This window comes from Oncorhynchus keta, unplaced genomic scaffold (assembly GCF_023373465.1).
Source record: "Oncorhynchus keta strain PuntledgeMale-10-30-2019 unplaced genomic scaffold, Oket_V2 Un_contig_17125_pilon_pilon, whole genome shotgun sequence".
Classification (NCBI taxonomy): Eukaryota; Metazoa; Chordata; class Actinopteri; order Salmoniformes; family Salmonidae; genus Oncorhynchus; species Oncorhynchus keta.
The window spans coordinates 64,802-81,294 of record NW_026280305.1 but is presented as its reverse complement, the minus strand read 5'-3'; the positions used below and the strand labels follow the sequence as shown (position 1 = coordinate 81,294).

General features: G+C 46.0%; 1 pseudogene across 1 annotated transcript in view; it reads left to right on the top strand.

Moving 5' to 3' along the window:
• Positions 1-16,216, top strand: part of LOC127919577 (E3 ubiquitin-protein ligase TRIM71-like) — a 29,843-nt pseudogene extending 13,627 nt beyond the window's left edge. The window contains exons 2-4 of the transcript XR_008103353.1: positions 4,588-4,754; positions 10,162-10,296; positions 10,446-16,216. The product of XR_008103353.1 is annotated as an E3 ubiquitin-protein ligase TRIM71-like (transcript). The remainder of the gene's footprint in view (positions 1-4,587; positions 4,755-10,161; positions 10,297-10,445) is intronic.
• The last annotated feature ends 277 nt before the right edge of the window (positions 16,217-16,493 follow it).

The window sequence follows — 16,493 nt, the reverse complement described above, 5'->3', positions numbered from 1 at the left end:
CTTTCTCCATCCTATCCTGTACGCTCTGCCCTTTCACTCCTGCAGTGATGGGAAAAGTAGCCAATCGTCATACTTGAGTAAAGGTATCTTAATAGAAAATGACTGAGGTAGAAAGTCACCCAGTAAAATACTACGTGAGAAACCAAAATATTCTGTTTCAATATACTTAAGTGTAAATAATTTCAAAGTCAGTCCTTACATTAAGAAAACCAGACGGCATGATTTTTGTGTTTTTTAAATGTATTTACAGATAGCCAGGGGCACACTCCAATGTGACTGTACATTTTAGTACAAACAAAGCATTTGTTTATGTGAGTCCGTCAGATCAGTTGGCAGTAGGGATGACCAGGGATGTTCTCTGATAAAGTGATGCAAAAATAAAGTGTAGATACAAAAATATATACTTATGTATACTAAATATATACTTATTTTAAAGTATTTTTACTTAAGTACTTCACACCACTGCACTCCTGCTTCCTCTCTTTCATTCTTTCTTACCCTTGTTTCTTCTTTCACTCTACTCTGCTTTAGACAGGACTGTGTCAAAACACTGAGTATGTGATGCCATACAGTACATTGTTGTGCAGATGGAGGCAGAGCCATAGCTTAATGTTAAAACACTGAGTATGTGATGCCATACAGTACATCGTTGTGCAGATGGAGGCAGAGCCATAGCTTAATGTTAAAACACTGAGTATGTGATGCCAGATGGAGGCAGAGCCATACTTAGTACATTTACTGTTGCAGATGGAGGCAGAGCCATAGCTTAATGTCAAAACACTGAGTATGTGATGCCATACAGTACATCGTTGTGCAGATGGAGGCAGAGCCATAGCTTAATGTCAAAACACTGAGTATGTGATGCCATACAGTACATCGTTGTGCAGATGGAGGCAGAGCCATAGCTTAATGTTAAAACACTGAGTATGTGATGCCATACAGTACATCGTTGTGCAGATGGAGGCAGAGCCATAGCTTAATGTTAAAACACTGAGTATGTGATGCCATACAGTACATTGTTGTGCAGATGGCAGAGCCATAGCTTAATGTCAAAACACTGAGTATGTGATGCCATACAGTACATTGTTGTGCAGAAAGAGCACTGTTAAAACACTGTATGTGATGCCATACAGTACATTGTTGTGCAGATGGAGGCAGAGCCATAGCTTAATGTTAAAACACTGAGTATGTGATGCCATACAGTACATCGTTAGCAGATGGAGGCAGAGCCATAGCTTAATGTTAAAACACTGAGTATGTGATGCCATACAGTACATCGTTGTGCAGATGGAGGCAGAGCCATAGCTTAATGTCAAAACACTGAGTATGTGATGCCATACAGTACATTGTTGTGCAGATGGAGGCAGAGCCATAGCTTAATGTCAAAACACTGAAATGTGATGCCATACAGTACATTGTTGTGCAGATGTCAATGTCAAAACACTGAGTATGTGATGCCATACAGTACATTGTTGTGCAGATGGAGGCAGAGCCATAGCTTAATGTTAAAACACTGAGTATGTGATGCCATACAGTACATGGTTGTGCAGATGGAGGCAGAGCCATGGCTTAATGTCAAAACACTGAGTATGTGATGCCATACAGTACATCGTTGTGCAGATGGAGGCAGAGCCATAGCTTAATGTCAAAACACTGAGTATGTGATGCCATACAGTACATCGTTGTGCAGATGGAGGCAGAGCCATAGCTTAATGTCAAAACACTGAGTATGTGATGCCATACAGTACATCGTTGTGCAGATGGAGGCAGAGCCATAGCTTAATGTCAAAACACTGAGTATGTGATGCCATACAGTACATCGTTGTGCAGATGGAGGCAGAGCCATAGCTTAATGTTAAAACACTGAGTATGTGATGCCATACAGTACATCGTTGTGCAGATGGAGGCAGAGCCATAGCTTAATGTTAAAACACTGAGTATGTGATGCCATACAGTACATCAGAGCCATAGCTTGTGCAGATGGAGGCAGAGCCATAGCTTAATGTTAAAACACTGAGTATGTGATGCCATACAGTACATAAATGGTCAGGATAGCTTAATGTTAAAACACTGAGTATGTGATGCCATACAGTACATCGTTAGTGCAGATGTGACAGAGCCATAGCTTAATGTCAAAACACTGAGTATGTGATGCCATACAGTACATCGTTGTGCAGATGGAGGCAGAGCCATAGCTTAATGTTAGTATGTGATGCCATGGCAAATTGGTTGGATGTTGCTGTAGATGGAGAGAGCCATAGCTTAATGTTCACTGTTGCTGACATGTTGAGTGTGATGCTGCTGTCACTGTGTGATGCCTGTCCATCTCTGCAGGTTCTGTTGCTGACTGTCTGCTTCTGTGCCTGTCCCTCTGCAGGTTCTGTTGCTGACTGTCTGCTTCTGTGCCTGTCCCTCTGCAGGTTCTGTTGCTGACTGTCTGCTTCTGTGCCTGTCCCTCTGCAGGTTCTGTTGCTGACTGTCTGTATGCTGTTCTGTGTGATGTCTGTTTGTGCCTGTCCCTCTGCAGGTTCTGTTGCTGACTGTCTGCTTCTGTGTCTGTCCCTCTGCAGGTTCTGTTGCTGACTGTCTGCTTCTGTGTCTGTCCCTCTGCAGGTTCTGTTGCTGACTGTCTGCTTCTGTGTCTGTTCCCTCTGCAGGTTCTGTTGCTGACTGTCTGCTTCTGTGTCTGTCCCTCTGCAGGTTCTGTTGCTGACTGTCTGCTTCTGTGCCTGTCCCTCTGCAGGTTCTGTTGCTGACTGTCTGCTTCTGTGCCTGCTCCCTCTGCAGGTTCTGTTGCTGACTGTCTAATTCTGTGTCTGTCCCTCTGCAGGTTCTGTTGCTGACTGTCTGCTTCTGTGCCTGTTCCCTCTGCAGGTTCTGTTGCTGACTGTCTGCTTCTGTGCCTGTCCCTCTGCAGGTTCTGTTGCTGACTGTCTGCTTCTGTGCCTGTTCCCTCTGCAGGTTCTGTTGCTGACTGTCTGCTTCTGTGCCTGTTCCCTCTGCAGGTTCTGTTGCTGACTGTCTGCTTCTGTGCCTGTCACTCTGCAGGTTCTGTTGCTGACTGTCTGCTCCTGTGCCTGTTCCCTCTGCAGGTTCTGTTGCTGACTGTCTGCTTCTGTGCCTTTCCCTCTGCAGGTTCTGTTGCTGACTGTCTGCTCCTGTGCCTGTTCCCTCTGCAGGTTCTGTTGCTGACTGTCTGCTTCTGTGCCTGTCACTCTGCAGGTTCTGTTGCTGACTGTCTGCTTCTGTGCCTGTCACTCTGCAGGTTCTGTTGCTGACTGTCTGCTTCTGTGCCTGTCACTCTGCAGGTTCTGTTGCTGACTGTCTGCTTCTGTGCCTGTCACTCTGCAGGTTCTGTTGCTGACTGTCTGCTTCTGTGCCTGTCCCTCTGCAGGTTCTGTTGCTGACTGTCTGCTTCTGTGCCTTTCCCTCTGCAGGTTCTGTTGCTGACTGTCTGCTTCTGTGCCTGTCCCTCTGCAGGTTCTGTTGCTGACTGTCTGCTTCTGTGCCTGTCACTCTGCAGGTTCTGTTGCTGACTGTCTGCTTCTGTGCCTGTCACTCTGCAGGTTCTGTTGCTGACTGTCTGCTTCTGTGCCTGTCACTCTGCAGGTTCTGTTGCTGACTGTCTGCTTCTGTGCCTGTCACTCTGCAGGTTCTGTTGCTGACTGTCTGCTTCTGTGCCTGTTCCCTCTGCAGGTTCTGTTGCTGACTGTCTGCTTCTGTGCCTGTTCCCTCTGCAGGTTCTGTTGCTGACTGTCTGCTTCTGTGCCTGTTCCTCTGCAGGTTCTGTTGCTGACTGTCTGCTGACTGTCTGCTTCTGTGCCTGTCACTCTGCAGGTTCTGTTGCTGACTGTCTGCTTCTGTGCCTGTTCCCTCTGCAGGTTCTGTTGCTGACTGTCTGCTCCTGTGCCTGTTCCCTCTGCAGGTTCTGTTGCTGACTGTCTGCTTCTGTGCCTGTTCCCTCTGCAGGTTCTGTTGCTGACTGTCTGATTCTGTGCCTGTCCCTCTGCAGGTTCTGTTGCTGACTGTCTGCTTCTGTGCCTGTCCCTCTGCAGGTTCTGTTGCTGACTGTCTGCTTCTGTGCCTGTCCCTCTGCAGGTTCTGTTGCTGACTGTCTGCTTCTGTGCCTGTCCCTCTGCAGGTTCTGTTGCTGACTGTCTAATTCTGTGCCTGTCCCTCTGCAGGTTCTGTTGCTGACTGTCTGCTTCTGTGTCTGTCCCTCTGCAGGTTCTGTTGCTGACTGTCTGCTCCTGTGCCTGTCCCTCTGCAGGTTCTGTTGCTGACTGTCTGCTCCTGTGCCTGTCCCTCTGCAGGTTCTGTTGCTGACTGTCTGCTTCTGTGCCTGTCCCTCTGCAGGTTCTGTTGCTGACTGTCTGCTCCTGTGCCTGTCCCTCTGCAGGTTCTGTTGCTGACTGTCTGCTCCTGTGCCTGTCCCTCTGCAGGTTCTGTTGCTGACTGTCTGCTTCTGTGCCTGTCCCTCTGAAGGTTCTGTTGCTGACTGTCTGCTCCCCTCTGTGTCTGCTCCTGTGTCTGTCCCTCTGCAGGTTCTGTTGCTGACTGTCTGCTCCTGTGCCTGTCCCTCTGCAGGTTCTGCATTTCTTCTGTGATACGTGCTCCGTGCCTGTCTTTAGGGAGGCCAGTGTGGGTTGTCACTGGGCCACAGCCTCCTCAACCTCCAGGATTCCCTGCAGGACTCCAGGACCCTCACCATCCAGCTGCTGGCAGACGCCCAGCGAGGCAGGCACGCTGTACAGGTGGGTACTGGGATGCAGGGCAGGCACGCTGTACAGGTGGGTACTGGGATGCAGGGCAGGCACGCTGTACAGGTGGGTACTGGGATGCAGGGCAGGCACGCTGTACAGGGGGGTACTGAGATGCAGGGCAGGCACGCTGTACAGGTGGGTACTGGGATGCAGGGCAGGCACGCTGTACAGGTGGGTACTGGGATGCAGGGCAGGGTAATGTGATGCAGGCATGTTGTAGGTGGTGGGGACTCTACATAGATCTATAGGGGGATATACAGAGGGGACTCTACATAGATATACAGAGGGGACTCTACATAGATATACAGAGGGGACTCTACGTAGATATACAGAGGGGACTCTACGTAGATCTATAGGGGGATATACAGAGGGGACTCTACGTAGATCTATAGGGGGATATACAGAGGGACTCTACGTAGATCTATAGGGGATATACGAGGGGACTCTACGTAGATCTATAGGGGATATACGGAGGGGACTCTACGTAGATCTATAGGATATACAGAGGGGACTCTACGTAGATCTATAGGGGATATACAGAGGGGACTCTACATAGATCTATAGGGGGATATACAGAGGGGACTCTACGTAGATCTATAGGGGGGATATACAGAGGGGACTCTCGTAGATCTATAGGGGATATACAGAGGGGACTCTACGTAGATCTATAGGGGATATACAGAGGGGACTCTACGAGATCTATAGGGGATATACAGAGGGGACTCTATGTAGATCTATAGGGGGATATACAGAGGGGACTCTACGTAGATCTATAGGGGATATACAGAGGGGACTCTACGTAGATCTATAGGGGGATATACAGAGGGGACTCTACGTAGATCTATAGGGGGATATACAGAGGGACTCTACGTAGATCTATAGGGGGATATACAGAGGGGACTCTCGTAGATCTATAGGGGGATATACAGAGGGGACTCTACGTAGATCTATAGGGGGATATACAGAGGGGACTCTACGTAGATCTATAGGGGATATACAGAGGGGACTCTACGTAGATCTATAGGGGATATACAGAGGGGACTCTACGTAGATCTATAGGGGGATATACAGAGGGGACTCTACGTAGATCTATAGGGGATATACAGAGGGGACTCTACGTAGATCTATAGGGGATATACAGAGGGGACTCTACGTAGATCTATAGGGGGATATACAGAGGGGACTCTACGTAGATCTATAGGGGGATATACAGCAGGGACTCTACGTAGATCTATAGGGGGATATACAGAGGGGACTCTACGTAGATCTATAGGGGGATATACAGAGGGGACTCTACGTAGATCTATAGGGGGATATACAGAGGGGACTCTACGTAGATCTATAGGGGGATATACAGAGGGGACTCTACGTAGATCTATAGGGGGATATACAGAGGGGACTCTACGTAGATCTATAGGGGGATATACAGAGGGGACTCTACGTAGATCTATAGGGGGATATACAGAGGGGACTCTACGTAGATCTATAGGGGATATACAGAGGGGACTCTACGAGATCTATAGGGGGATATACAGAGGGGACTCTACGTAGATCTAGGGGGATATACAGCGGGGACTCTACGTAGATCTATAGGGGGATATACAGCGGGGACTCTACGTAGATCTATAGGGGGATATACAGAGGGGACTCTACGTAGATCTATAGGGGATATACAGAGGGGACTCTACGTAGATCTATAGGGGGATATACAGAGGGACTCTACGTAGATCTATAGGGGGATATACAGAGGGGACTCTACGTAGATCTATAGGGGATATACAGAGGGGACTCTACGTGAGATCTATAGGGGGATATACAGAGGGACTCTACGTAGATCTATAGGGGATATACAGAGGGGACTCTACGTTGGTGTGTCTGTGTGTGTGTGGATATACAGAGGGGACCACTAGTCAGATCTGATAGGTTTGATATACAGAGGGGACTTGACGGCATCAGGAACAGAATGGATCATTAGTGTCTCTCTAGATCACTCCAGCCTGACTCTACGTAGATCTATAGGGGGATATACAGAGGGGACTCTCGAGAGAGATCTATAGTGCCCATTTATAGCCCTCTAATCTACGTAGATCCCAAATGGGACCATGTTCCCTACAGGGGACTCTACGTACTTTTCGGGGGAATTAGGGTGTCAGCCCCGTGAAGGGAATTAGAGGGGACTCTACGTCAGATCTATGGGGGATATTAGGTGTCAGCTCCGTTGGTGTGTGTGTGGTGTGTCATCCCGTGTGGGAATTAGTGTCAGCCCTGTGAAGGGAATTCAGGTGTCTTGAGGCATCAGGAACAGAATGGATCATTAGTGTGTCTAGCACTCCAGCCTCACATGGCCCGGAGAATGGGTGTCAGGGCCGGAGAGGGGAAGGAGGGTGTCATCCCCGTGAGAAGGGCCATTAGTGCCCATTTCAGCCCCTCTAATACTTATGGCTGTCAGTCCCAAAATGGCACCATGTTCCCATAGCGTGAAGGGAATTAGGGTGTCAGCCCCGTGAAGGGAATTAGGGTGTCAGCCCCGTGAAGGGAATTAGGGTGTCAGCCCCGTGAAGGGAATTAGGGTGTCAGCCCCGTGAAGGGAATTAGGGTGTCAGCCCCGTGAAGGGAATTAGGGTGTCAGCCCCGTGAAGGGAATTAGGGTGTCAGCCCCGTGAAGGGAATTAGGGTGTCAGCCCCGTGAAGGGAATTAGGGTGTCAGCCCCGTGAAGGGAATTAGGGTGTCAGCCCCGTGAAGGGAATTAGGGTGTCACCTGGGATGCAGACCCACTCAAAGGGAATTAGGGTGTCAGCCCCGTGAAGGGAATTAGGGTAGTCATGCCCCGTGAAGGGGGGGTTCAGCCCCGGAAGGGGATAGGTGTCACCTGGGATGCAGACAACCACTCAAAACATTAGGCCAAAAGCTCCTTCTTAGTCGGCTGGCTGGGAGGTGGGTTGTCCTCCAGCTGTGAATGGAGAGTGAAGGGTGTTGGGAACAGGATGGCTTTGGGAGGACGGACACAATGGAGAGGAAGTCTCGGAAGACTCTTCCTTCCCCCGCCCTGTCCCCATACACGCCCCTCCCTCTCCCATATCCCCCAAACCAACTCACTCACATGCCAATGAAATATGTATGCCCCTCCCCTTTCTCAAAACACAATAGAAAAACACACCTCCCCCTACCCCCTTCAGTTCTGTGACGCTCAGTTGGTGTTTTGAGGCTCACTTAACTTGAAGACCTAATTCACCAAATGCTGCTAACTCAGTCTAGGTTGAGTGTTTTTAGCTCCTGTGAAGAGGCTGTACTATGACAAGGACCAGCCTGATAATCCATTATTTCCTATGAAGAGATTTCATGGGCGGTGTCCCAAATGGCACCCTGTTCCCTATGGGCCCTGGTCAAAAATAGTTCACTACATAAACAATGGGTCCAATTTGGGACACACATAATGTTCATGGGCTTGAATGGCACAAAGCCCAATCTGTAGAACTCTGTCCTGAAAGGTAGAAGACCTTTGGCCTAAAGGGTTACATTAAAACACCATAATCTCATTTGCCGCCTTTTTCTGCCCGTTCTGCCACCCCCTTAACCTCTGAACCAGGATTTGTTACCCCTATAGATGACGTCATTGGTGCTTTCTCTCTGATTGACACCACCACCCTGGTAGTACCCCTCATTCCATTGGTTGAGCTCAGTCCTGCCGGGACGGATCAGGTTATGGACGGTTGTCAGCTTCCACCTAGTGAGAAGTTAATTGAACCTTTTTGTCCTAGTCGGTCACACTTTATATCAAGGCCATTTAGCAGACACTTTTATCCCAAGAGACTTAGTCATGCTTGCATTCACTCTCCCTACAGTTAAAGGCATGTCTGCTGATTAAGCATTTTGGTAGCAGATCTTAACACAGTCTTAACATAACGCTCTGAGCTTTAGTTCCGACCCCTATATCCACCAGAGGTGCCTCTATAGAGTGACTTCATGATGAGGACCAACTACTGTCTGGAAAACAGCTGCTGTGTTGGCCTGGGGTCAACAGCCTCTCTCCACCAGTAGTACTGGACCCAGTCTGAGGTATTTAATTCACTTAACCAGCTGGCCTCCTACTGAAAAGACTGAGGTCACTCATCAATTCATCCATTGATATGGAGGGGAGGAGAGGAGAGCCATTTACACCATAGTCTCATGATAACCAGTAGCTTGCTGGTGGTCCCTGGTGCAAAAAGGTTGAGAAACACTGACCTCCTGCATCTGATAAAGAACAATGTTTCACTATTTAAATGTCTTAAATCTTGCCGCTCTGATCCCTTTAGAGGGATCATTTTCGTCTACATCCGGTGAATTGCAGAGCGCCAAATTCAAATTAAATTACAAAAAAATATTTCATTTTCCTGAAATCACAAGTGCAATACACCAAAACATACCTTAACTTGTTGTTAATCCAGCCGGTGTGTCAGATTTCAAAAAGGCTTTACGGTGAAAGCAAACCATGCGATTATGTGAGGACAGCTCTCAGCAGACAAAACATTACAAACAGCTAGCAGCAAAGTAGATTTGTCACGAAAGTCAGAAAAGCAATACAATTAATCACTTGCCTTTTGATCTTCGTATGTTTGCACTCACGAGACTCCCAGTTACACAATAAATATTAGTTTTGTTTGATAAAGATTCTCTTTATATCCAAAACCTCCATTTGATTGGTGCGTTTTGTTCAGTAATCGTGCAGTCACGACGGGCAGACAAATTCCAAATAATATCCGTAAGTTAATAGAAACATGTCAAACTTTTATTATCAATCCTCAGGTTGTTTTTACAATAAATAATAGCTAATATTTCAACCGGACGGTAGCCTTTTTAATAGAAGAGAGAAAGAAAAGGTCTTGCTCCCGGCGTGCACGCATGCACAAATCTGAGGACATCTGGCTATCCACTGACGCAATGTGATCATTCTTTCTCATTTTTTCAGAATAAAAGCCTGAAACTATGTCTAAAGACTGTTCACACCTTGTGGAAGCCATAGGGAAAGAATATGGTTGATATCCCTTTAAATGGAGGATAGGCTTGCAATGGAAAAGAGTGGTTTCAGAAAAATGGCACTTCCTGGATGGATTTTCCTCAGATTTCCGCCTGCTATATCAGTTCTGTTATACTCACAGACAATATTTTGACCGTTTTGGAAAATTTAGAGTTTTCTATCCTAATCTGCCAATTATATGCATATTCTAGCTTCTGGGCCTGAGAAATAGGCAGTTTACTTTGGGCACGTTTTCATCCAAACATCAAAATACTGCCCCCTAGCCTAAAGAGGTTTTAACCTGTCAGGACTTAACCTGTGAATAATGTGTCAATGTACCATTCAAAGGTCATGCTACATTTCGTCCCCACTAAAGCAGTTTCTTAATGATTTACCTGCAGCTGAGCATTGAGAAAGCACAGGCCGTTGCTGAGCAGGTGGAACTCAAGGCCATGGTGGTCCAGTCAGAGGTCAAAGCCATCACACAGCGTCATAAGAAGGCCCTGGAGGAACGAGAGTGTGAACTACTGTGGAAAGTAAGTTGGTTTTCTGCTAAGTAGTATCATACTGTAGGACCTACAGTACATTTACACATTCCAGCAATGTTACAAAACCTGACAAGTGTAACTCTTTTTTTTCTCCCTTCTGTCCCTTTCCCCTCTCCCTCCTTTTGCCCTCTCTTAAGGTTGAGAATATCCGTCAGGTGAAAGCCAAGTCCCTCTATCTCCAGTTAGAGAAGCTGCACCAGAACCTGACCAAGCTGGACAGCACCATCTCTACAGTAACCCAGGTCCTAGAGAAGGGCAGTAGTCTGGACCTGCTGCTGGCCAGAGAGAGCATGCTCCTCCAGATCACAGAGCTTAAGGCCCTCAGGGAGCTGTTACTGCCGCAGGATGATGATCGCATCCTGTTCACCACCCCGACCAGACCTTGCTCCTCGCCATCCAGTCCCTAGGTCTGGTCAGCTCCGGGCCTCGCCCCCTCACCAAGGCCCAGGGAGAGGGGCTTTGTCGGGGCTTGCAGGGTAAGCAGGCTTCCTTCACTGTGGTGGGGTATGATCATGATGGAGAGCTCAGGCTGTCTGGTGGGGACGGTGTGTCAGCTGTGGTGGTGGCGTCCGATGGTAACCTGCTAAACGCTGAGGTGACCGACCATCAGAACGGGTTGTACACGGTCAGCTACCTGCCCAAGGTAGAAGGAGAACATCTGGTGTCAGTCCTTATCTGCAACCAGCACATCGAAGGCAGCCCCTTTAAAGTGCTGGTCAAGTCTGGCCGTAGCTATAGAGGTACCCCTTTCCGGTGGCCTCGTTCGGCAGGGAGGGGGACGGAGATGGGCAGCTGTGTCGCCCTGGGGGTGTGTGTGGACAAAGAGGGCTACATAATCGTAGCTGACCGAAGCAACAACAGGGTGCAGATCTTCAAGCCGTGCGGTTCCTTCCACCACAAGTTTGGTACGCTGGGCTCCAGACCAGGCCAGTTGGACCGACCAGCTGGGGTGGCCTGCGACAGCCAGAGGAGAATCATCGTTGCCGACAAGGATAATCACCGCATCCAGATCTTCACCTTTGAAGGCCGGTTCCTCCTCAAGTTCGGGGAGAAGGGAACCAAGACCGGTCAGTTCAGCTACCCCTGGGACGTGGCGGTCAGCTCGGAGGGAAAGATCCTCGTCTCAGACACCCGGAACCACCGCATCCAGCTCTTCAGGCAGGACGGCACCTTCCTCAACAAGTACGGCTTTGAGGGGGCTCTATGGAAACACTTGGACTCCCCAGAGGCGTGGCCTTCACTCAGGAGGACCACCTGGTGGTGACAGACTTCAACAACCACCGTCTGTTGATCATCCGGTCGGACTGCCAGTCGGCCCGCTTCCTGGGATCAGAGGGAAGCGGTAACGGTCAGTTCCTGCGGCCGCAGGGCGTAGCAGTGGACCAGGAGGACCGCATCGTGGTGGCTGACTCCCGAACCACCGGATCCAGGTGTTTCAAACCAACGGTAATTTCTTATGCAAGTTGGGGACTCAGGGTAGCAGCTTTGGACAGATGGATCGCCCATCGGGTATAGCTGTTACTCCTGACGGAAGGATTGTTGCCGTGGACTTTGGAAACAACCGAATCATTATGTTCTAGGCTAGGCAGTTTGTCTGCTGGTTTGCAAAGGAAGAAACATTGAAGAGGAGATTTTGAAACACACCCAGCAGATGCAAATGTCTTTGTGAGCAAATGGAGATGGTAATATTGAAACTTGACCTTTTCTCTCAGCTTTACCTCTATTTTGAAAGAGCAAATCAATGTAGAACATGAACCGCTGCCAACAAGGGGTTATTGTCATAAGCTGACATTTTGAACCCTATAGAAGGCCTTCTGTGACAGTATCTGGCTCGATAGTTGTCTTTGCTCCTGATGTGTGCGTCAAAATCTCTGATTTTCTCAGGGAATTTCTTGCATTGTTGAAATACTTCCACTGCATCATACCTACCTCATGTAGCTGTGTATGAATGTACTCCTTTATTATTTGATGCATAGATTTTGCTAGTGGAGTTTTGATAAAGTAACTACCTCAATGCAAGAGAAAAGTATAGTTAACATGAAGCAACATTTGGTTGATATTTGCACAGAAAGCACTCATACATTTTCTCTAATTGTTACTGTTGACATAAAGCGTGTGAAATCCCAGAATGTTGCTGAGAACAATGTATTTCCTGTGTTACATACATGTGGCAACGTGGAGTCAGACATTTTTTTATAAACTCAGCAACTGTTATTTTTCCATTTTGTTTTTAAATATGCCTTCATACCTCTGTAAAAACCTTTTTTACCTCATGTCACAACCACATAGTACCTCAGAACTCCAGTGTCCTCAGGTCAATAGTATGCTGAGTCCCAAATGGCACCCTATTCCCTAAATAGTGCACTACTTTTGACTAGAGCCCATAGGGCACTGGTGCACTAAATAGCGAATAGGTTGTAATCTGAGACTCGTCCTGTAAAATGGATTCTCTCCACAAAATGGCTGCTGCCAGTTTGCTATAGGCAGGTTGAATATTTGATATCAGTGACCAGTCAGTTCAGTCAGTTGTGTGATTTCAGGGAAAACATTTAACAAGGAATTGACCATCTTGAATTTGGTGAATCATCAGAATTGTTATTTTCTGGGCATCTATGAAGAACTGTGACTTGAAACTACTGGCAATCATCATTGTTGTTAGATGAATGAATACATGTCAGGATTAATATATCCTAAGGCAACTAGTGCATTCGGCCACAACATAGTGAAGATTAGACAATGACACATTGGTGTGGGTTAACTTGGATTTAATCTCAACCATGTCTGAACCTGAGTCTAAATCTATTTACTGATATCCATTTAGAAATCATTGAAATCTGTGTAGACTAACTCTCCTAAGAGTAGAGGGGTCTAAGAGTAGTGAAGTTTCATTCTGATATTTTTTGAAGAACAACCTTTGTGCACATGGTTGGTGGTTTAGATTGGCACCCTAATGACACTACCATGTTCCTTTCTTTGTGATCGTTGTTTGAAAAGTCAATCGTTGCCTCTGGGCCTCGACTATGTTCCCGTCAAAGAAAGTCATCCGTTTAGCTTTGTTTCCTTCAAAATAGAATGCGTCAAACATGGGAAACCGCGAGAATATTGTTTTATCCTGGTGGCAAATTAAATAATTTAAAAAAGTAAAACTGACCAGTAAATTTAAAAGTGGCAGCATTGATGTTGATCTCCATTGCCTCCATAGTATTTTCAATAGATATTCTCCGTAGTAACCCCTAGCTGCTTGTCAGTTGCCTGATGACCCACTCATGTAGCCTACAGATGGCTGAGTAACCAAAGCAAAAGGCTCCACATAAATAGAATTCCATCAGCTGCTGCTCCCACACCCACATTCACCCTGCTCTGAACTGTGATGGCAGGGAGTCTGTTGGTCACATTAGACGTTGGACTATCAGTCAGCACAGCAGTTCCTCTCTATTGTATGTACCTCTGTCTGAGAGAACATAACCAAACCAGGTCATTCATGGTTCCACAGTGGCTATTAACTACAGAACATCAAGAACCAGTAAAAATGCTAATGCTAAAATTGAATTCATGTTTTTTTCACCAGCTGTAGCCTGCCCTGTGTTATAAACTAGCTGTTCATAGCTATTAATATTGTGCTTATAGCTTGAACTGTTAAAGCCAAGTCCCACTCTCCTCCCTCTGTGTCTCTGACTGTGTCTAATGGGCCAGTATTTCCTGTCTGTTGAGCCACATTGCCGCAAGTGCTGGTTTACGAGGAGAGCTCGGTTCTTTCGAAATGGCACACTAATCCTATATAGCGCACTACTTTTGACCAGAGCTTTATGAGCCCTGGTCAATAGTAGTGCACTAAATAGGGACTAGGTTGCCATTTGGCACACCTATGTGAGTTAGTGAGGCACCATAGCTGTAGGTCTCCAGCTGCTCTAACCCCCAGAAGAGCTGGAAGGCATGCAGCTCGCCAGACACACCTCATATCTCTTTTACCTTAATAATCACAGCTGAGTGTACAGGGGGACCAGTGAGACGTTGGGCTCCAGACACGGCTTACTCGGTTACATCCTCTTAATGATTCAACCAAAATGGCCACTTTTTAGATGTTGAGTTTCCAGGTGTTTCAGTGGATTATTCACATTGACACTGTTCCAGTGTTGTAGCTTGTGCCTTTTGTTATACAGGAGATAAATTACACTTTCTGGGCCATTTGTGACCAGCAGGAAAGGCATTGTGACAAAAACAAACAGTATAAATGGACTATTTGAGGTAATAAATATAACTCTTATAAAAATGGCACACCATCACTGTCATTTAGTTGTTAAGTATTTAATGTTGTCCTTGCTGGTGTGACCCCTGGAATATAAAAATAATAAAATAATAATGATATATATATATTTAACCAGACAAGTCAGTTAAGAACAAATTCTTATTGACAATGACAACCCACTGTTCCCCGGTAGGCCAACTGCCTTGTGCAGGGGCAGAATGACAGATTTTTACCTTGTCAGCTCAGGGATTCGATCCAGCAACCTTTTGGTTACTGATCCAATGCTCTAACCACTGGGCAAACTGCCACCCCATATATACCTCATTATACAGAAAGATATAGGTATAATGTACATCTTTACCTCAGTATTACTGAGCTACGCCCATTACCTCATTGCTGAACTGTTAATACCTCGTTGGCATGGTTGCATTTTTCAAACCTCAGTTGAATTGCAGTTAGATGTGTGGTCTTATAATGTACTGTTGTTCCACTAAAGAATGGAAAGGGAAGGCTTGGAGAAGTTATGAACAGTTTGATCAAGTAGATTAAACCGAGGACAATGCTGCTTCAAATCCACACTGATCTGATGTATTTTCAGTACATTGTTGGTTCCTATAGTTTGAACTTAAGTTTGCAGTGAATGTTTCTTAAAAGACCTCAAGGTCTTGACACTTAGAAGACAAGACTTGTATATTTTAATGCATGATTCAAAAAGTAATTGTGGAAAAGATTTGTCACTGCTTTTGAATTATTTTCGGGTTGTAGTATGTTAGGTTGAGGAGGATGGCTTCCTTTGACTATAAGATTGTATCTGTTTTATGAATAGCCTTACTGGGCTCAATCAAGTTACCTCATGTCAAACAGATTTCAAACAGAAATACATTTGCCTTAAATATTTCAGTATTTTATTAGGACCCTGATTAGCTACTGCTGAAGCAGTACATAACACTATACTAGTAGAGGACATTCAACATGTACTCTGTCTATACTTCCACAGTTGGAAGTATCACAAATAATCAAGAAAACTACCAAGGGCTTAAAGGTAACCTTTGAACTTTGTTATTTACCTGTTTCTGTAGTTAGTTTTTTGTCAGGTTGCAAAATTCTGGTAACTTTACAGGTTTTCAAGAATTCCAGGTTGGAGGATTCCCGGAATCAGGAGTGGATAAAGAGGGCATCTTCTAAACGGGATTTCTGGGAATTGGGGGAAAGTTTATTTGCAACCCTAGCCGGAAGTGTACTTTGGGCTCCATTTGATCCATATGGTGGAAATTCAGCACTATAGAGAAATGAAAGGCAATGTTCCCACATTTCATGGAGACTGGCAGCGGTAACTGTGAATGCAATGTCGACTCAAATCAGAAAGGACCTTTTTCCATTTGAATTGCACAGAACTTCTTCTGTGCAGATTAAATGGAGCCTCAGTCTATCCAAACTATTAGAAATGGTCTGTGTTCCATCCTCCACAGTAAGGTATCTGGTTGAGCAGTATGGGAGGATTCCAGCATTGGTACTTTTCTTCTCATGGAGATAAACAACCGAAGCCTATCAGTTCATAAGAACATGGTCTTAGACAAATTGACTACATGATCATATTAAAGTCAAACTCCGATAGGTATAATGCTAGTGTTCCACGTTTTCAAAAACTCTCAATAAGCAGCTTTTACCTAATCTGATGAAAAAAATGTTTTTAAAATGACATAAGTCCCAACTTTAAAATGCTTAATCAGATAATTTTGGGTGGAAAAAAAAATACTGACTCAAACAGATTTGTTTTACTTTTCCAATGTATAATGTTTGTTGGTGTCTCTCAGTATGTGGGGAAAAATGTCTCAAGGAAAAAATATTCTGTATTGTGACAATTCTATGCTGTTGTGAAATATACATTATACTGTCAGATGTCTCTGATCCATAGTCAGGCCATTTGAGCATGGTGCAT